Source organism: Ambystoma mexicanum, chromosome 13 (genome assembly GCF_040938575.1).
Source record: "Ambystoma mexicanum isolate Mex_15411 chromosome 13, UKY_AmexF1_1, whole genome shotgun sequence".
NCBI lineage: Eukaryota > Metazoa > Chordata > Amphibia > Caudata > Ambystomatidae > Ambystoma > Ambystoma mexicanum.
Window position 1 is genome coordinate 143,434,266 of NC_090938.1, and position 22,303 is coordinate 143,456,568.

The window sequence follows — 22,303 nt, forward strand, 5'->3', positions numbered from 1 at the left end:
AAATTCTTCTGGGGGGTTCCCATTCTGATGATCTGGGATGGATCAGTGCTTCTGGATCAAAATCCCCCTCATCGGCAACCTCCTCCTCCTCCTTCTTCCTTTTCTTTAACGCTTCATGGCTCTCATCCCCTGATGAGGATATTGATAACACTTCCTCTTCCTCGGGGTATTCCTCCCAATCATTCTCACCCTCGTCTGAGGAATCGGAGGATGACTCTCGTCCCCTGCTAGGCACCGTCTTACCCTTTCTCTTTCTTTTACCACCTTTCTTTTTAGGTGGAGAGCCCAGGGGGGTGTGGGCTTCATCCGCCCTACGGGCCAATTTACTGCCCCCTTTTGTCTTCATCCGTGCCTTAAGGCTCTTGCCCTCCTCCAGGCACTGGGATAGTCTGAGCCAATCCTCCATCAGCGCTATCTGCTGAGGATTATGTCCCAGAGAAGCCCCCAGGGCTTTCTGGAAGACAACATTCATGTCCGAGTGGCTCCTCTTTTGGCTGACCCCAGCCTTCCCCTCATCACTAGAGGAACTCATGATTCCCAGGCCCTGGGGAGTAGTATTATGATATTATATGTATATATATATAATCAAAAATATATATAAAATATATACCAGGGTTCTCTCAGTACAGAGGTTCAGATATTGTTTTAAAATTGTAATTTATAAGTCTTCCCTGGTTTTGTTTATATCAAAGTATTTCCAATTCACAGGTTTTACCTAGGACTGTGCCCGTTTTAGGTGCGGTGTCAGAAGATTGCCTGCAGGGGCGCTGCTGAGCTCGTAAACAGGACGCTACGCTCGTGCGATGCGTGTTGTTAAGCCCTTATTCGTATAAAAGAATCTTTCTTTCGGCTCAATCTCACTCGTGTCCAACTCGTAACTTATAAATTTTGCAATGAAAAACGAAGGAGAGAGCGCCGGAACTACGCGGTCCCGTCGCGCTCTCCCTTCCGTTATGTAGTGCCCTCTTTGACGGTTCGTAGGAGCTGCGGCCGCCGGAGCACCAGCCCCGTCGCGGCCACGGCCCCTTAGAACCTCCTAACCGTTGCGGAATGTTCCGCCTTATAAAATAAACACTCTCCTCACACGTAGGTGAAAATTATCATGCACACCAACATTCACAATAGGTTAATAAAAGAAAATACTTAACTCGCTGCCGAGCAGCAAAGAAAGAGGAGGAAGGGAAAGAGGACAGGAGTTTTGTTTCATTGAGGACTTGTTTATTGGTTTATGGAATTGTCACATGATCAGTTGAGGACCAATAGAAATTAACTACAAATGCTCAGAAAAACATGGTTATTGTAGTTTTTATCAGATTTGTATTCATATTCTTTGGTAATGTTTCTTTGCTGCTGAACAGTAAAGTTGAAGAGTAAGCATAATCCGAGCCTCCGGTCTTGACATAGAATTACAAGCCCAGAATCCCAAATAAAAATGGACTCGCCTTCTCACCCTGAACACTGGAAACTTCTGAGATTTGTATTTATTTGGTCATGCATACAGCCCTCCTGATTTAGGCAGGGAACTCCTATTTTTTTCAGTTAAAAAAACATGATAAAAAGAATCCTAGTATTCCTCTCCACACATAAAATACTGACCATCATTGCCCTTATCATGTCCAGAATAGATATGCCAACAGCCTTTAGCTCAGAATGCCAGAACGCCTGCTGAAGAAACTGCAATGCATCCAAAATGCAGCTGCCAGACTTCTCAAACTATCACAAAGGGACCACATCACCCCAGCGCTAAAAATGTTGCACTAGCTGCCAATCAAAGAGTGAATCATGTTCAAAACAATGTGCATAATGCACAGAGCAATCCATGGCCAAGGAGCAGAATTTCTACAAAAGAAAATAACCATTTGCCTACCAAGAAGAGCACTCAGATCGAGCAACGACATCCGCCTGGAGCCAAAATCATGCACAAGAAAAAAACTCTCCCACCTGGCAGCAAAAACTTGGAACACCCTTCTGAGAGTAATAAGCAATACGAAGGATCAACTAAAATTCTGAAAATTACTTTAAACTTGTCTCTTCACGGAAACGACTAGAAAAACAAAGACGCCACTGAAAATAGAATACGCGCCAACCAGCGTGCATGGACGTAAGAGGCCGGGGAGGGAGCCCAGGATAAACTCCCAAGCCAATCCCCCACGTTAGGCATCGCCTAAGGGACAGGCACCCCAGCTGCGGACGAGGGAGCATCAACCAGTAACTGGCACCCCAGGAGGACATGGAGCACCTGCGACACGGAGGGAGGGGGCCCTACCCTTGGAGCTCAGGGAGGCAATGACAAGCACACCCTTTGAAAACCTAAGAGCATACCCACTACATACCCACCTCTACCCAAGGACAGGGGGGGGCTTCACCACCATCCTGCCCACAAACTACTAGAAAGTTAGTTTAATTTATTGTTTGTTTGTTAGGCACTTATGCAGCAAATACATTCAGTTTCAAAGCACCCACAGGGCAAACGGGAGGAAACATGGGATTGAAGTACAATTAAAAAAGGAAACAAAATACAGTGGGGGTGGGATGGCCGAACCTGCTATGCCTTGTGAGTATTCAGAACGTGCAAGTGCTGCAAAGAAGAGGACAGTAGTGTAAGTGCTGGGGTGTCCGTGCTCGAGGGTGAGCCACAGATGAAGTGCAAGGAATGGTAAGTGCTATTCTGCCAAGAGCTGCGTTGGGTGGGAAAGTGCGAGTCTTCAGTGCTGAGGGTGTGCCGAGGCAAGTGCTAGAGGTAGACAGAAGCTGGGGAGATTGGGTTTGAATGGTCAGGGGCCCAGAGGATGCATAAGGGTCCAAGACACCAATCATAGCAACTGAGAGATTAGCAGAGGAGGGAAGAGTGGAAGGAGGAGGAAAAGAGGAAAGTCTTGAGATGCTTACGAAACTTAAGAAGGTCCTGCTCAAGACGCAGAGGAAGGGTGAGTCTGTTCCATAGGACGGATCCGCTGAGGAAAGTGAACAACCTCCTGCTCTCTGTTAGGAGAAACGTTTTACACATAGGGAGTTGGTACCAGAGGAACGTAGAAGTCTAGAAGGAGAGTATTTTGTAAGAGAGAGTTGTAGATAGTGAGGTCCCCGGGCCCCAGACAGCCTTGTGGATGATGCACAGGGATTTGAATTTGATCTGTGCCGCAACCGAGAGCCAGTGTAGAGTTTTTAGATATGATATGGCATTTGTAAAGTGCCTTTACACAAGTGTTTAGGGCAGGAAATATGCGGTCCCTGGGCTTAAGGCCAAGGATAAGTCTTGCTGCTCTATTCTGTATTAGCTGAAGGGGACGCAGAGTGGAAGAAGTAAGATTGAGAAGGAGGCTGTTGCAATAGTCAAGTCTAAAGAGAACCAGGGCTTGGCTAACATTGAGTTTCTGGGGGAAAGTGATAAAAGGGGGAATTTCTTTGAGAAGGTAGAGTTGAAAGTGGGACTTCTTGGCAATGTCCTGAGTGTAATGGAGGAAGGAGAGAGAGGATTCAAAGGTGACTCCAAGGTTTCTGGCTTCAGATGAAGGAGCAGGAAGAGAGTCCAAAGAGGGAGGCCAGGGTCACGACTCGCTCCCTTCGCTCCCGTTCCCACCACTTGGGGGCATGATTTGGGGTTTATTCCCTACTGGATTTTTCCTCCGAACCTTATGCTACAGTGCTGTGATGAATTGGGAGCGCTAAATCCCTATTTTCCAAGCTACTTCCCTTCCGGATCCATTCCAGGTTTTTGGCAGCCAGCATGCTTCTTTAACCAAATGACTATGCTTCCCAGAATGCCTGGACCACTGCTCCACCTCCACCCTTGCAGGACAAGGTTGGGTGGAGGATAGGCAACAGCTGTGGCTGCAGGTGCAGCAATCAGCACACCTGAGGCGTGTGCTCGTTAAGCAGCTTTAAAAGCCTCAGTCTTACTTCAGTCCAGCGCTGGTCATCGTTTGCAGTGTTCCTGTTGTGACTAGTCCCTTGTTCCTTGTTCCTTGCCTTTGTACCTAGTTCCTAGTTCCTGTTTTCTTGTTCCTCCGCCCTGAATCTCGGATTCATGCGCTAATTGATTTCTGCTCCCTTGATTCCCTTTTTGTCTTCCTCTGTTTGCAGGCAGCATTTCTCAGTGCTTTCCCCTTTTAGATTCAGCCCAGTTTGTCTGTGTTCTATATTTCTTTGACTCTGTCCTTTGCTGCTGTAAACCCGTATGCCTTAGCCTTCCTCTTAGATTAGCTTCCTGTCTTTTCCTTGGAGGGGTAGGGAGAAGTTTGCATTGGTTATTTCGTTTTTCCCTGCTCCTGATCCTTACTTTCTATTGGGATCCATTCCATGTTTTCCATTGCACTTCTGCATTTATTTCCCATTTGATTATTAGGTGTGGGTTGCGGTTGTAGCTAGCTCCTGTGTGAATGCTTATGTTTTTCCTCACTAATTTGTAATCACTATTCCAACTTAGGTATTTAGTTTTCCTCCCATTGCTGTTCTAGCCTTTCGGGGTCCCAGTTTCATCAACAGGATTCGTGGGCTAGCTGACATTCAAGAGGTTTATCTCGTCCTCGTGAGTACAGTACTTTAGTTCCCTTATTTTATACCATCAAGAGTGTTAGTTCACAGATCCTGTCATTGCTTCCCCTCCACGTGGGTTTAGCGCTGTCAGTACCTGTAACAGCAATTGGGGATAAGGCGCTTGCCGACTTTCCTCGCGGTCAGGTGCTTACCCCACATCCCTTTTCATATATTGGTTTTGATGTCACACTCTATTTGCACTCTTGGGTTCTAGCATACATGAGTCGTTGTTCCTGTGTGCACATTTCCCTTGCCATATTCGCTGCCTTTGTACTCGCCTGACTAATCCTGACAGAATGACCAGCCCAAAATTCCCATTGAATATGGCAAGTTTAAGAAAGAAAGGCAGCAAGGCCTCTAACAAGTTTGTACAGAAAGCTTCCCCTACATTTACCTGTGACAATCAAATCACTAGTCCTGATTTAAATGAACTCCTTGTCACGAATGGGCATTTACGTGCAAAGTATTTTTCCCATAGGATGGCACATCCTACATTGCCTGATCCTAGTTCTATCTTTTGTTTTGATCCCGATTCTATGTCAGCGCAAGCCTTAGCCGCAGAAAACAACACACTGTTAGACTTATTATACAAGAGTACCTCTGTTGTTGAACCTCATGATTCCAGTTGTGCTTCACCTCAGATAGAACAGTTTCATGATACAAACATAAAGAATGGAGGGGTTCCTTACATAACTTCTGTTTTCTACCCTCAGTCTAAAGCATACTCCTTTGCACAGGTACATACTGTAGTCCCTAATGCCAAGAGGTCTAATGTCAATAGTTTGTTTAAGGGAAACACAGACCAAGTTGGTAAGAGAAACTATAGATCACAGAACATACAAGCAGTAGAGGACAATGTACAATCGGTGCACATCCAGATTGCTAGTGCAGGATCCAGCCCTGATGCCACTATGCCTCCCTCTGTGCCTACTGATAGTGATGTACAGTTAATGCAGGGCATGCTAAGAGCTAAGCTTGAGGAGTTAAGACAAGAATTAATTTCTTTACAAGAGGAGAATAAAACCTTGCACTCTTTACTGAATACACCTCAGACTTTATCTGTTGATGTTGAGGAAGTGAACACTGTTCAGCCCCTGAGTGCAGAGACTTTGGTAAACCATGATATTTGTCAATATGTTAGATCTATTGGGAGTGAAGGTCTTTCGTCTAGCACAGCGCTTAATCTGGGCACAGTTTCTAACAATTGTTCTGCTGTTTGTCAGGGATTGCAGTTAGGTGAAGATTTACAAGCCACTCCTTTACCTAAAATTTCCTGTGTAGCAGTTTGTCATAATTCTGAGCTAGCACACATACAAGCTTCTGATTTCCAAACACAATCCACAATGGTGGCATACACAGATTCAGTCACTACAGTAGGCTTAGGCCGTGCTCTTGATACAGCTGCTGAGACTGAAGTAGATGTTAAAGCTGATGTGGAAAACAATGTTACCTCTGGGTTCACTCTTCCTTCTGCCAATTCTGATCAATACGAACAGTCAGAGACAGTACAGATTTCATGTTCTGATGGACTCATTCCACAGTATACAGAACCAAAAACCGGCAGGCTATTCCTGAACTGTTGATTGTTAATCTGCCTCTTTCAGAAGCTAAAACAGAGGAATGGACAATTGACGAAATCCTGATTAACAGAGACTTTACTATGGTGATTCCACTGGTTGATTTTGACTTCTACAAAGAAAGAGACTCTGTGTCACCCACTAAAGAAAGGGACTGCAAGGGTACAGCTCAGTCTTTGGTTACTGGTGCCAAGGAGTCTACTGCCCTAAAGGTGCCCTCCATTCCTGAGCCACCAATGTGTCTGTCAACTTCTGAGACTTCTGTCTGTCCTCCTACAACCATTGACTCTTCTATGATCCAATCCACAGCCCTGCAGTCATCTTTGGCACACGTGTCTTCAACCAATGAACCGCTGCCATGTCTGCCATTTACTCAAGAGCCAGTCCCAAAGACCTGGACATGTTTGTATCCAGCAACCGAGATTGCTTCAGCTTGCATGCCTTCAGCCTCAAGGTTTCCCCTGGCCTGCCTGTCTTCAGCTACAGTGACTCATCCTGCAGATCATCCTTCAGCTTTAGAGCCTCCGGTAGTCCATCAAAAGTGCATGTCTTCAGTCCCGGAGTATACTGAGTATTTGCCTTCAGTTCATGAGACGCCTGTATCCTGCTCAGCCTCGCTGCCAATATCAGAGGTATACCTGTCTACACCATCAGATCCTGCTGTATTTTCTTCTGCTCCAGCGATTCCTCCTGAATCCCAACCATTTACTGTCGATGAACGTCTAGCTTGCCTTTCTTTTGCTTCAGGAGGAGCACCAGAATGCCTGCCTTTTCCACAAGACGATTCTCCCAACTGCTTCACTTTAGCATCAGAGCCTCCTAAAAATGCAGCATCAGAGTTTGAGACTTTTGCCAGCTCCCGCTTCAGAGTCATCAAGCTGGACCAAGTGGTGAGTCAGAACCACTCACCTGGGTGTGCACAGGGGGTGATGCAGACCGGCGTATTACCTACAGGACTTGTGCAACAGAATTCCGCCAAGAAGCACCAGTTGGGTACTAGTAGCCAAAGGAAGGGAATGACTGCTGCAGTTCAAAATGTGTCTGTTATTGCTCCTTCTGCGAGTGTGCCTGAAATACCAAGTACTGCGTCTATCACTCCTATCAGTATGCCAAACGTCCCTGCTGTTGTATCCCACGTGCAACAAAGTGGCTACACGACTGTCACCAGGAGTACCAGCCTTGTACAACCCATTGGACTTCCAGGTCTCCAAGGCGTAGAACATGTGCAGTCAAACCTTAGTCACTTTCAACCACAAGCCTTTTCCCAGATGAATGACAGAAGAAAATCTGAACCTCTACCTCAGCCGCCATCCTCTCTAATGGCTGAACATAAACCTTTCCTGAAGCCAGCAATTTCCTCACCTCCCGCATGTCCACTCTCGGCAGAAAGGCTAACAGGGCTTCTACCATTGTCTAAGACATGTTGCACCAGCCTGCCTCCCTCCTCAAAGACTTATAAGTGTCCACTCCCAGTGACTGAGCTTCCTGGACCTTCCAACTCTGCTTCAGGTCCTGCAAGTCCTTCATGCCTTTCTTCGAACCATGAGTCTCTTCCTCACCAGAAGCCACTGTTTCCATCAGTGCCACCTCCAAAGACAAAGCGCTCCTATCATGGAAGTCCATCTGCCTTTGCCCACAGGCCACCATTTCCATCAGTGCCACCTCCAAAGAAAAAGCACTCCCATCATGGAAGGAAGATGTCTCGTGCGGGTGGCGGGCACCAGAAGACGGCCGTGGGAGGGGGTATACTGTCACGACTCGCTCCCTTCGCTCCCGTTCCCACCACTTGGGGGCATGATTTGGGGTTTATTCCCTACTGGACTTTTCCTCCGAACCTTATGCTACAGTGCTGTGATGAATTGGGAGCGCTAAATCCCTATTTTCCAAGCTACTTCCCTTCCGGATCCATTCCAGGTTTTTGGCAGCCAGCATGCTTCTTTAACCAAATGACTATGCTTCCCAGAATGCCTGGCCCACTGCTCCACCTCCACCCTTGCAGGACAAGGTTGGGTGGAGGATAGGCAACAGCTGTGGCTGCAGGTGCAGCAATCAGCACACCTGAGGCGTGTGCTCGTTAAGCAGCTTTAAAAGCCTCAGTCTTACTTCAGTCCAGCGCTGGTCATCGTTTGCAGTGTTCCTGTTGTGACTAGTCCCTTGTTCCTTGCCTTTGTACCTAGTTCCTAGTTCCTGTTTTCTTGTTCCTCCGCCCTGAATCTCGGATTCATGCGCTAATTGATTTCTGCTCCCTTGATTCCCTTTTTGTCTTCCTCTGTTTGCAGGCAGCATTTCTCAGTGCTTTCCCCTTTTAGATGCAGCCCAGTTTGTCTGTGTTCTATATTTCTTTGACTCTGTCCTTTGCTGCTGTAAACCCGTATGCCTTCGCCTGCCTCTTAGATTAGCTTCCTGTCTTTTCCTTGGAGGGGTAGGGAGAAGTTTGCATTGGTTATTTCGTTTTTCCCTGCTCCTGATCCTTACTTTCTATTGGGATCCATTCCATGTTTTCCATTGCACTTCTGCATTTATTTCCCATTTGATTATTAGGTGTGGGTTGCGGTTGTAGCTAGCTCCTGTGTGAATGCTTATGTTTTTCCTCACTAATTTGTAATCACTATTCCAACTTAGGTATTTAGTTTTCCTCCCATTGCTGTTCTAGCCTTTCGGGGTCCCAGTTTCATCAACAGGATTCGTGGGCTAGCTGACATTCAAGAGGTTTATCTTGTCCTCGTGAGTACATTTCTTTAGTTCCCTTATTTAATACCCTCAAGAGTGTTAGTTCACAGATCCTGTCATTGCTTGCCCTCCACGTGGGTTTAGCGCTGTCAGTACCTGTAACAGCAATTGGGGGTAAGGCGCTTGCCGACTTTCCTCGCGGTCAGGTGCTTACCCCACATCCCTTTTCATATATTGGTTTTGATGTCACACTCTATTTGCACTCCTGGGTTCTAGCATACATGAGTCGTTGTTTCTGTGTGCATATTTCCCTTGCCATATTCGCTGCCTTTGTACTCGCCTGACTAATCCTGACAGCCAGTGAGAAGGGAAGAAGGAGGGGGCAGGGCTCCCAATCGGAAGGATCTCAGTTTTGCTGGCATTGCGTTAGAGATCGTTGGAAGTGCACCAAGCCAGGATAGCAGATATGCAGTCAGGGATGAAGGAAGGTGCAAGCGAGTCAGCTGGAAGTCTGAAAAAGAGTTGAGTGTCGTCTGCATAACACTGTAAGTTGGGAGTGAAGGAGGAGATGATGAAGGCCAGCTGAACAAGGTAGATATCAAGTTCACTCCGTGGTTGCGAAGGAGGCGTGTGGGAGCCAGGAAACCTTAGCGTGTATTTGGTAAGCACATAAACTACACTTCCCAGCAAGCATTGGGAAAGTCAGTAGTTCCAGTTGCACGCCATTACGCAGCTGAACTAGTTAATCAAGGCTACTTTTATGCTGGCCGCCCGTGCCCAGGTACAGATTATTGCAGCGCTTGGCACGGGTGGACACAGCTCTGCGCAGGAAGATTTCTCGCCATGTATGCAAAGCTGAAGGACTGGTGGCGAGTTAACCTACTTGGTAACAGCGCTTCAGCTCTACAAATGGGAATTCGCAAGCGTGTCTATTTTCAGCCTTCACCAGGGTCAACAGGCAGCTGGGGGCCGCAGCGTTATTCCATGCTTGAAGGTGTTTCTCTCTGAGTCATCTCTTCAGGTCCAGGTGTTCTCACGGACATCCAGACACTCAGATAAGTACAACCAAGAGGCATTGTGTTGTGAAATGTATGATTTTGGGGCAAAACTAAGTCTGATAATGACGATCTTGGCTAAGGTTACTGGAGCATTGGTTTCCCTTCATCATCTCAGAGATTAGGGTTTGCTTTGAGGACTTATTCATACTCCAAGGACGCTCAGTTGGAAACTAACATAAAAGGACTACAGTATTGAGCCCTTTACTGGGTTCCATGTAATAATGTTGCCACAAAAATCTCGCCATGCAAAAATATTGCCGAAAAATGGCTGTTTTTGTGGTGACATTATTGCATGGAACATGCGGGGGACACCCCCGCAACCCCCAAACTTTTTTTTTTCTTTTTTTCTTTAAATTTTTAAAATGTATTATTTTTTTTTGCCCCTGTCCCCATATATTTGGTCACCCATATAATATCGCTGCAACATTTTCCCGGCGGTATTATTTACGGCGACCATATATACGGGGATAATATTACCTGATACCCTTTACTGCTGGGTGTTTAGGTCTTCATGTCTACAGTTTGTGCTTTGCTTGCCCACTGGGCCATGAGTTTGTCATATTCACTATAGGGTTACACCCTTGTTTGTTTAATCTTGTGCTATGCTCAATGTGTATAAGTGTTACTACTTCTCGCTACAGGTTTAGATTGTTGTCATAATACAAGACTGACTACGAACAGGTTTAATCTATAACAACTAAGGTTATAGGTTCAGGCAGGGTTTCTGGAGGTATTCAGTTTAGGAGGCAGGTTTGTAAGTGTATGCATATGTATGTTTTGTTCCTTGCTATCCCCAGTCCTATCCAAATATGTGTCCCATAACACTCTTTCCGGTGTTCGTTACCTCCCCTTCCCTATCCACAACCTCTCCCTAATCCCTCTTCCCCTCATTGGCTGCCACATGGTGTTCCTGTTTCAAATGACATCAGGCGCCTGTGCCAACCATGGTGGGAGGGTCGAATCTATTTCGGCTTCTGTGGTTCGGGGGAGAGTGTCGATACTCTACCCTCTCTGGTATTTGTGACATAATAATCTGCACCCTAGTGGGTTTATAATACCACCCAAGCCAAATGGAGTCAGACCGTCCCCCTTTAGCCGATGTGCTAAAGGCATTACAGGATATTCAAGTAGAGTTAACTCATGCTCGGCAGGAATCTATGGCATTGAAGGCTCAAGTACAAGGTTTAGTAGCACAAGGGGCCCCGTTGGAGGGAGGGACGGCTGGATCATCAGGGGGGTCTGCCGGCAGTAGAACTCCCACAGTAATTGTGCAACCACCTAGTAGTGTTCCTCTGGCAGCACCGGAAAGGTTTGGTGGTGATCTTAGAAAATACATGATGTTTTTGACTCAGTGCAGGTTGCATTTTTTGTGTAAACCAGCAGCTTTTGAAACTATACAAGCGAGAACAGCGTTTGTGATCTCTTACTTGACGGCCGATGCAGCGCTTGGGCCATGTCGCTGGTGCAAAAGGATGACCCTCTGTTATATAATTGGGAGGGGATTTTGGTGGAGTTTGGGTGAATGTTTGAAAAGCGGGAGGTATCGCTAGCTCAGGACAAGGAATTGTTGGCCCTACGGCAAGGGTCTCAGGATCTAGTATCCTATGTGACACAGTTTAATCGATTGATAATTGAAACGGAGTGGCCTGAGGGTAAGCAGACAGTATTGTTTTATCAGGGATTGAGGGAAGAATTGAAGGACGCAATTGCGCAAGTGGAACCTCAACCCACTAATTGCACAGCCATGATTGATTTGGCCCTATGGTTAGATCATCGTATGAAGGAACGCAAAGGAGAAAAGAAGAAACCGGAGACAGTACCGTTTGTAAGTTGGACAAAGGAAGGATGGGAAGGAGTGGAGGTGAAGGTGAACCTATACAGATAGGGAGTATAATAGGGCCACTGTCTGCAGCAGAAAAGGAACAGCGTAGGGGGCATAATTTGTGTTTATACTGTGGACAATCCAGACATTATATTCACACTTGTCCTAACATGCCTAAGAAAGGAGTAGGAGGGGAGCGAAGTAAGGGCGAGTCGGGAAAAGGATTGGGCCGGCCTTAGAGGGAATGCAAGTGTCAGGTCCGAGTGAATCAAAGTTCCCAGGTTGGGGGCAAATATTGCAGGAAGTAAGACTTCACATTTATATCTGTTGGTGACATTATGTTTTGCCCTTACGAAACAAATGGTGTCAGCGATCGTGGATTCAGGAGCGACATGGAATTTCATTGACATCAAGATTGCAGAACAGTTGGGGTTACCGCTACAAGATAAGAAGCAGGTGGAGAGGGTTCAGTCAGTGGATGGATTCCCTTTAACATCAGGACCCATTAGACAACCGTTGAAAATTATATGTGGATCAGGTCATACAGAAAAACTCACGTTTGATTTGATTGCCGCACCCCAGTTTGGTCTTATTTTGGGAATGCCCTGGTTGGTGCAGCATAATCCTAAAATAGATTGGATGACTCAAGAAGTCTTTTTTGAGAATTGTGAGTCTCATATTCAAGAGGAGGTGGGCCCAGTTAGTCATTTAGTGAACAATGGTCAGCCAGGTCATCAGATGGTGGGAGCGGTGGAGACAGGAGTTCCACCTCAATATCAAGACTTTGCAAGTGTTTTTGACAAAGGAGGGGCTGAGAGGTTACTACCTCATAGGACTTATGAGTGCGTTATTGATTTGGAACTAGGGGCCAAGTTACCCTGCAACAGAATATATGCTTTAACTGAAACTGAAAACGTTAATTTGAGAGAGTATTTAGATGAAATGTTGGAAAAGGAGTTCATGAGGCATTCTACTTCACCGGTGTCTTCACCTTTGTTTTTTGTACCTAAAAAAGAAGGAACACTCAGAACTTGCATAGATTATCGCGCACTAAACAAGGTTAAAGTGGAAAATAGGTTTCTGCTTCCTTTGATTCCTGTATTGTTGGATCAAGTGAAATCAGCAAAAGTGTATACTATGTTGGATTTAAGGGGAGCCAATCATTTAATAAGGGTGAAGAGTGGTAATGAGTGGAAAACTGCCTTTCGAACAAAGTTTGGATTATTTGAGTACTTATGCCGTTCGGGCTGTGTAATGCCCCGGCGGCTTTTCAATATTTTATACAGGAAGTCTTGAAGGAATTCATTGATGTATTTGTTATAGTATATATTGATGATTGTGACAGACCACTCGGACTAGGCAGGTAACTTGAACAAAGGTCAGTCTTTATTGACTTTTTAAGAAATGAAAAGAAAATATTAAATCAAGTATCAGTTCTCTTTCCAGCCGAGATGACTCTGGTTGGTTTTCTGTGAGTGTAAGGCAGAAATCTCTGTTTAATCTTCGTAAGCCCACTGGTATGGACTTGTGGTCTCCTCGCTTCCAAACCGATTCTGAAAGAAGAAAGAGAACTCCCCATCAGTCCTTCGTCTCTCTTTGCTTTATATAGGGGCTGGCCACTCTTGACCCAATCAGGTCTCTCCTTATGTCTGAGGATATAAAATCCCTCCCAAGCCCCGCCTCCTTCCTTCTGTGCTCCCAGTCGCCATGATGTTGCCCCGCCATGTGCCACAAGTTGAATATTGGGGTTTATACAGTCAGAGGTCCCCATCTTTGGTAAGGATAAAGTCCTTCTAATATCCTTCTTTTTGGTCTCTTTTCTCTGTTTTACGAGTGTGAGGTTATACGGTTCTTTTGCTTCTCTTTGCTCCATTCCCCGTTCATGGCGTCTTGGCCCAACCACCTCCCCCCGTTGGTTGTTCGTGCTGCGGTACACGCGGCGCACGCCGGAAGACCCTTGCTCCGTCTGGTCGCCTGTGTCGTGGTTTCCGCGTTCCTCGCCCGTAGGACCCACGCCACTTCTCAACCCCGCTATCGGCCGTGCGTTAGGGTTTCCACTATCCGCATTCAGGTAACACAATTTGCAGATGGCACCCAGGTCTGCCCCCGACCACAGAAGACTGCTTCCTTCAGTGTCCTCCTCCTCCTCCTTTCGGCCCGTATGTTCAGGTTCGAGATCTGCTTCTCCAGTGTCCACCTCATTGCTTCCGAAGGGCCCCTCTGTTGTTTCCGGGTATTTGGTGTTCGCATGGCGTCCCATGGCCTCTGATGCAGTCTGGCTGTTACACACACCACCCCAGGAATCGAGCCGCTCGGCCGATCCATGCTCCGGGACATATAGTCAGGAACTTCCTGAAATGATGCCGGTTTATGTACCGTTTTGAAGGAGAATGCCTGCAGCGTGAGAAACCACCTAAGAACTCTTTGATTGGAATCCTTGTTTGTGGCCAACCATTGTAGGGGAGCATGGTCTGTGAAAAGTGTAAAGGTTCTTCCAAACAGGTAATATCATAAGGTCTCAATGGCCCATTTGATGGCCAAACACTCTTTCTCTAAAGTGGAGTACGTTCTCTCATGAGGTAGGAGTTTCCTGCTGATAAAGGAGACTGGTGTTAAGTCCTCTTCCGTTCCCTGTGACAACACAGCCCCCAATCCTGTTCCAGAAGCATCAGTCTGCACAAAAAACGTTTTTTCCGAGTCTGGACATTTCAAGACTGGCATAGTAGAAAGGAGAGTTTTAAGAGACTGAAACGCAGCTTTGGCTGCGTCGTCTTGTAACACATTTCCATTGTAGGTGGATTTAAGGGCATCCGTCAAGGGACCAGCAATGGTTGAGAACATGGGTATGAACCTTCTATAATAGCCTATTATTCCCAGGAACGCTCTTATTTGTTTCCGGTTACTAGGCATGGTCAGCTTTGTAATAGCCTCGACTTTGTCCACCTGGGGTTTAATAACCCCTCCTCCCACCAGGTAACCTAAATACTTTGTTTCTCTGGCACCGAGGATGGTTTTTTTAGGATTGATGTGTAGTCCTGCCCTTCCTAGGGAGCTTATTACATTCACCAAATGTTCGAGGTGGTGCTTCCATGTTTTGCTAAACACGATAATATCAAGATATGCTGAACTGTATGCGGTGTGTGGGGCCAAGACTTTATTCATTAAGGCCTGAAAAGTCGCTGGGGCACCGTGTAAACCAAAGGGTAATACGGTGAACTGATATAGCCTGGATGGAGTAGAGAATGCCGTCTTCAACTTGTCTTCTTCTCGTAGGGGAATCTGCCAATATCCTTTGTTTAGGTCAATCGTGCTGATATAACTGGCTGTACTCAGTTGCTCTATTAACTCATCGATTCTGGGTATGGGGTATGCTTGAAAGGTGGATATGGTGTTTAGTTTCCTGTAATCCATACAGAACCTGATGTATCCATCGGGTTTGGGAACTAACACGATTGGAGAGGATCAGTGGCTGGTGGATGGTTCTATTACTCCCAGACTTAACATTTCTTCTACCTCAGCTTGTACTGCTGCTCTTTCTGATTCAGGCAGTCAGTAAGGGCGGATTCTTACTGTTTGGGAGGGGTCAGTGTGAATCTCATGCTCTACAAGGGACGTCTTCCCAGGATAGAAAGAGAACACTTGTTCCATAGATTGTAAATGCCTTTCCAATTCCTTTTTTTTCTCATGCTCCTGCTGTGCCCCCCATTTCACCGCCTGGAAAGCCTTTTCCGTATTCGTCACCTCTAGTTGGTTTACCCTTAGGTGTTCTCTTCCTGGTTCCCTCCAACTTTTTAGGAGATTGATGTGATAGTTCTGGTGTTTTTCCCTCCTGTCGGGTTGTTCAACCAGGTAATTCACGGGGCCTAAGATGGCTGTAATCTTATATGGTCCTCTCCACTGGGCCAGCATTTTATTGGAGGAGTTAGGTAAAAATACCAAGACCTTATCCCCTACTTGAAATGTCCTCATCCTGGCGTTCTGGTTGTAATAGGTAGCTTGTGACACTTGAGCTCTTCCCAGGTTTTCTTTGGCCAACTCTCTAAGTTTAGTCAGGTGTTCCTTCATTTCTATGACATAGTCCGTAAGAGGTTTTTCTTCCTCTTGTTCTTCCCGATCTTTCTTGGCTATGTCAAGGATTGTTTTTGGCTTATGACCGAACAATAGCTCGAATGGTGAGAACCCCGTAGATGTCTCTAAGAATCACCAAGACCCAAGGCAACACTCTGTCCCAATCTTTTCCCGACAGTGCTGTTATTCTTTTGAGCATGGTCTTAATACTTCTGTTGTACCTCTCAACTAGTCTATCCGTTTGAGGGTGATATACGGAAGTATGTAGCTGCTTGATACCTAGTTGCTTGCACACTTTTTCCATAACTCCCGACACAAAGTTGCGTCCTTGATCAGTTACTATTTTGTTAGGCAGTCCAACTCGCAAAAAGAATGGAACCAACTGTTGGCATACTTGTTGAGCACTAATACCCCTCATTGGGAAGGCTTCCTAGTATTTGGTGGCATAGTCCACTATGACTAATATGAACTTGTGTCCATGGCTGTTAGGTTTCAATGGACCAATCAGGTCCATTCCTATTCTTGTAAACGGTTCTTTTATAAGAGGCATTGGCTGAAGAGGGGCTTTGTGTGGTTTATGAGGACTGTCTTCTGACAAATCGGGCACTCTTCGCAGTATTTAGTCACTTCTCTGTACACCCTTGGCCAAAAGAACCTTTTTAACAATTTCTCTTCAGTTTTTTCCCTTCCCAGATGTCCGCCTACCACGTCATCGTGGGCTAAACGTAGCACAATTGACCTAAAACATTTAGGCACCAGTAATTGTTCCAATTCCCCTCTACTTGAATCGTTAGTTATGCGATATATCAAGCCTTTCTTTGTTTTGAACCAGGGATATCCTGTCCCAATAACCTGGACAGGTACGGCCTGTTCTGTCGCATTCTTCAGAGTAGGATCCGTTAACAGTTCAATTCGAAATGATTTTACGCTGTCCTCTGGTAACCAGTCTATCATTCCAATGTATTTGTTCCCTTCTTCCCATTGCCGTTTAGCTTCTCTAACCTCTTTCCGGGTTTTCTTTATATGTTTGGGAACGCCTGGTTCAATCTCGCTATGTGTATATGGTTCTGACTTTAACCATTTGGCTTCGTTTACACACTCTCCAAAGGACGGTAAGTCAGTACCCAATAATACCTGGGCTGGCAAGTGAGGCATTATGGCGACTCTCATTCTGGAATTTACCCCATTAACTTCTAGGTCTACTTCCTTAGAAGGATACTCTTTAGTGTCCCCATGTACACATCTTATTTGAATTGGTTGTCTTCCCGCCCCTTTAACCTCTCTTACTTCCGGCCTTATGGCTGTTTGTTCACTTCCGGAATCTAGAAGACCTTGTCTTGGAGTGCCATCCACTCGGACTTCCACTAGATAAGTCTCCCTTCTTCTCCGGAATTCTCTGGACTAGGCATATCCAATTTCCATCGGCTCGGGCTTAGGTCTTCTCGGGCAGAACCGGGCTATATGTCCCCATTCACCAAAGTCAAAGCACTGGGGTTGCTTGTTAGGGGGGGGGCAGGCTGCTGTGCGGGTTTCCAGGTGACTGTTCTTGATTTCCGGGACTGTAGTTCCTCGAGGTGCTGGTTTATGTACATCCAACGGAGCCAACCTGGTGGGGCCAGCCTTTTGGAAAGCCGTAGCAATGGCTTCTGACAAAGTGGGCCGGTGGTGTTGACGTACCCACCATTGCATAGCCGTGGGTAGAGCATCCACAAACTGTTCTAGTTTAACTTTGTCCATGATTTCTTGAACAGTGCTAGCAGTTGGTTTTAACCATTTATCACTTAAGTCAAGTATTCTATAATACAATTGCCTGGGGGTCTCCCCGTTGCGTAGAGGTGTCTCTCTTAGCCTAGCCCTGTAGGCTTCCTCGCCCACCCCCATCCTTTTCAGTATGGTTTTCTTAATGTCCGCATACGTGGCATCGCCTGCAGGATTAGCAGCCTGGTATGCTCCTTACATGGATCCAGTCAAGAGGGGAGCAATGAAGTGGCCCCACTTTTCCACTGGCCACTGGGAATTTCTTGCTACTCTTTCAAAATTGGTAAAGAAATACCCTGGGTCTTCTCCTGGCTGGAATTTCTGTAGCACGTTGGTAGGGGCTATGGAAGCTCCTCTGGTAGCTGTCATTGTCTCGGCGATCTGTTTAATGACATCTTGATTAGCCGCTTGTAGTTGTAGTGCTTGCTGTAGAGCCTGTCTGTCTGCCTGAGCCTGGTGGGTCTGCACCTGTAATGATTGCTGGAGTTGTTGCTGTCCGTCTGTGAGAGCTTTGATAAGGGAGTCCATGGCATTTACGATCCCAATGCTGCAACCAAATTTTGTGACAGACCACTCGGACTAGGCAGGTAACTTGAAAAAAGGTCAGTCTTAATTGACTTTTTAAGAAATAAAAAGAAAATATTAAATCAAGTATCAGTTCTCTTTCCAGCCGAGATGACTCTGATGGGTTTTCTGCAAGTGTAAGGCACAACTCTCTGTTTAATCTTCGTAAGCCCACTGGTATGGACTTGTGGTCTCCTCGCTTCCAAACGGATTCTGAAAGAAGAAAGAGAACTCCCCATCAGTCCTTCATCTCTCTTTGCTTTATATAGGGGCTGGCCACTCTTGACCCAATCAGGTCTCTCCTTATCTCCGAGGGTATAAAAACCCTTCCAAGCCCCGCCCCCTTCCTTCTGTGCTCCCAGTTGCCATGATGTCTCCCCGCCATGTGCCACGAGGTGAAGATTGGGGTTTATACAGTCAGAGGTCCCCAGCTTTGGTAAGGATAACGTCCTTCTAATATCCTTCTTTTTGGTGTCTTTTCTCTGTTTTACGAGTGTGAGGGTATACGGTTCTTTTGCTTCTCTTTGCTCCGTTCCCCTTTGTGGCGTCTTGGCCCAACCACCTCCCCCGTTGGTCTTTCGTGCTGCGGCACACGCAGCGCACGCCGGCAGACCCTTACTCCATCTGGTCGCCTGTGTCGTGGTTTCCGCGTTCCTCGCCCGTAGGACCCACGCCACTTCTCAGCCCCGCTATCGGCCATGCGTTAGGGTTTCCACTATCCGCATTCAGGCAACACAATTCGCGGATGGCACCCAGGTCTGCCCTAGACCACAAATGACTGCTACCTTCAGTGTCCTCCTCCTCCTCCTTTCGGCCTGTGCGTTCTGGTTCGAGATCTGCTTCTCCAGTGTCCACCTTATTGCTTCCCACGGGCCCCTCCGTTGTTTCCGGGTATTTGGTGTTCGCATGGCGTCCCATGGCCTCTGATGCAGTCTGGCTGTTACAATGATATTTTGATTTTCTCAGAATCCCCGGAGCAACATACAGCACAGCACGCATAAAGGCAGTATTGGGGTGGTTGCAGGAATATCAGTTATATGTACAATTGGAAAAGTGTGCATTCCATACAACTAGGGTGGAGTTCTTGGGGTTCATTCTAACACCAACAGGTATTGTCATGGACAGAAAGAAGGTGCAGGCAGTTACTGATTGGCCCGCCCCACAATGCATTAAAGATATTCAGTCGTTTTTGGGGTTTGCTAATTTCTACAGTAGGTTTAGTGAGTCCCATTACCAAATTGTTGAGGAAGGCAGCACAATTCAGTTGGACCTAGGAAGCAGAGGAGGCTTTTAATGAATTAAAGAAAGCCCTTACTCAGGCCCCAGTATTACGACATCCTGACTCGGAAAAACCCTTTCAAGTAGAGACAGATGCCTCCAATGTGGCTATAGGGGCCATTTTGTCTCAGAAAAGTGAGGAAGGAATTTGGCATCCTGTAGCCTTTTTCTCCAGTAAACTCATGCAGTATGAACAGAATTATTCCATTGCAGACAAGGAGTTGTTGGCTATTCGGGCAGCATTTGTGATATGGAGACATTATTTGTTGGGGGCCAAGGATCAGGTGGTTGTGGTAACAGATCATAAGAATTTACAGTACTTCAAGACAGCACAGACTTTGAGCCCTAGGCAACTGCGATGGTCACACCATTTTAATGTGTTCGATTTTGTGGTAACTTTTCGACCTGGGAGGAAAAATGGGAAAGCAGATGCCTTGACTAGACAGGAGAATTCGGGCAATATAGTTACAGAGGTCAAGGCCATTATTCCTCCAGAGAAGGTGGTTGGGGCTGTCACTGAAAGATTGATAGAACAAGTGAGAGAAAGTTTGAGTCCACAAGAAATGCAAGAGTGGGCCGGGGGTGAACAGGAAAAGACTATCCATAATGGCCTTCCGTATTATGCAGGAAAACTGTTTTTACCCACATGGGATTTGCAATAAAAAGCATTGTTTTGGTGTCATAAATCCCCACTGGCAGGTCATTCTGGGAGAAAGAAGACGCAAAGTATGTTGGAGAAGTATTTTTGGTGGCCTGATTTTAGGAACGATACGGGAGGGCACATTGAAAGGTGTGACACCTGTGTGCATAACAAAGCGGATCATACATGAAAAGTGGGTTTGTTATAGCCATTACCCACACCAGAGAGAGCTTGGACTCATAGTTCAATGGATTTTATAACAGATTTGCCTCCTGACAACCAATATTATACTATTTGGGTGGTGGTTGATTATTTGTCTAAACAAGCTCACTTTGTGCCCTGTAAGGGAATTCCAGAGGTTGAGCAACTGGCTGAGTTGTTTCTGCTGAACGTTGTAAGATTGCATGGGTTGCCTCAGAGAATTATCTCTGACAGAGGGCCTCAATTTACCTCTAGATTCTGGCATGCCTTCTGCCAGATGTTGGGAATTGATTGTGCCCTTTCCATCAGTTATCATCCTCAGACAAATGGGCAGACGGAGAGGGTAAATCAGACTTTGGAACAATATCTACAATGCTACCTGGGGAATGGCATGGAATCATGGGTAAGAGCCTTATGGTTGGCTGAGTTCACGTACAATAACAGAGAACACACTTCCCTAGGAATGGCTCCTAATGAGTGTTTGTACAGGCAGGAACAAAACATGTTACCTGAAGTTCTGCCCGAAGTGGGACAAATACCCGTATTGCATGAAAAAAAGCAGTTACTTCTGAACATTAGGCAGAAGGCAAAAGCTAAGTTGGAACAAGCAAAGAGGGTTTATAAGGTTCAGGCAGACAAAAAACGGAAAGAGGTGCCAAAGTACAAGCTGGGGGATAGGGTCTGGTTGTCAACAAGAAATCAAGCATTGGTGGGGTCTCAAAAATGTTCTCCCCGATTTATTGGACCCTATGTGATTATCAAGTGTGTATCTTCTGTGGCAATGAATTTACAATTGCCAGACAACTTGAAAATACATCTGGTATTTCATGTTTCTGTACTTAAACCCGCAGCTCCTGGAATGACCACACAGCGACCACCAGCAATATTGAAAGAGGAGCAAGTGGAATACGAGGTGAAGAGGATTTTGGACTCCAAGAAGAGACACAGCACACTGTGGTATTTGATTCATGGCTAGGTTATGGCCCGGAAGACTGTTCATGGGAACCGGCAAGTGCAGTCCATGCTCCAAGGTTGGTGAGACAATTGCACTTACGATACCCAGGAAAGCCATGCCCCGGGAGAGGCCTTAAGAGGGAGGGTACTGTCAAGTTCACTCTGTGCTTGCGGAGGAGGAGTGGGGAGCCAGGAAACCGCAGCGTGCATTTGGTTAGCACATAAACTACACTTCCCAGCAAACCTTGGGAAAGTCAGTAGTTCCAGTTGCGCGCTGTTACGCAGCTGAACTAATTAATCAAGGCTACTTTTACACTGGCTGCCCGTGCCCAGTTGCGGATTATTAAAGTGCTCGGCATGGGCGGAAGCAGCTCTGCGCAGGAAGATTTCTCACCACGTTTGCAACGCCGAAGGACTGCTGCCGAGTTAACCTACTTAGAAACAGCGCTTCAGCTCTACAAATGGTAATTCGGAAGCGTGTCTATTTTCGGCCTCGAGCAGGGTCAACAGGCAGCTGGGGGCTGCAGCGATGATTCCACGCTTTAAGGCGTTTCTCTCTGCGTCATCTCTTCAGGTCCGGGTGTTCTCAGGAACATCCGGACACGCATGCATGTATGATTTTGGGACAAAACTAAGCCTGGTAATGACGATCTTGGCTAAGGTTACTGGAGCATTGGTTTCCCTTCATCATCTCAGAGATTAGGGTTTGCTTTGAGGACTTATTCATACTCCAAGGAGGTTCAGTTGGAAACTAACATAAAAGGACTACAGTATTAGGCCCTTTACTGCTGGGTGTTTAGGTATTCATGTCTACAGTTTGTGCTTTGCTTGCCCACTGAGCCATGAGTTTGTCATATTCACTGTAGGGCTACACCCTTGTTTGTTTAATCTTGTGCTATGCTCAATGTGTATACGTGTTACTACGTCTCGCTACAAGTTTAGGTTGTTGTCATGATACAAGGCTCACTGCGAACAGGTTTCATATATAACAAATACGGTTATAGGTTCAGGTAGGGTTTCTGGAGGTATTCAGTTTAGGAGGCAGGTTTGTAAGTGTATGCATATGCATGTTTTTTTCCTTGCTATCCCCAGTCCTATCCAACTATGTGTCCCCTTACCCTCTTTCTGGTGTTCCTTATCTCCCCTTCCCTATCCACAACTGTGATGCTGAAAATGC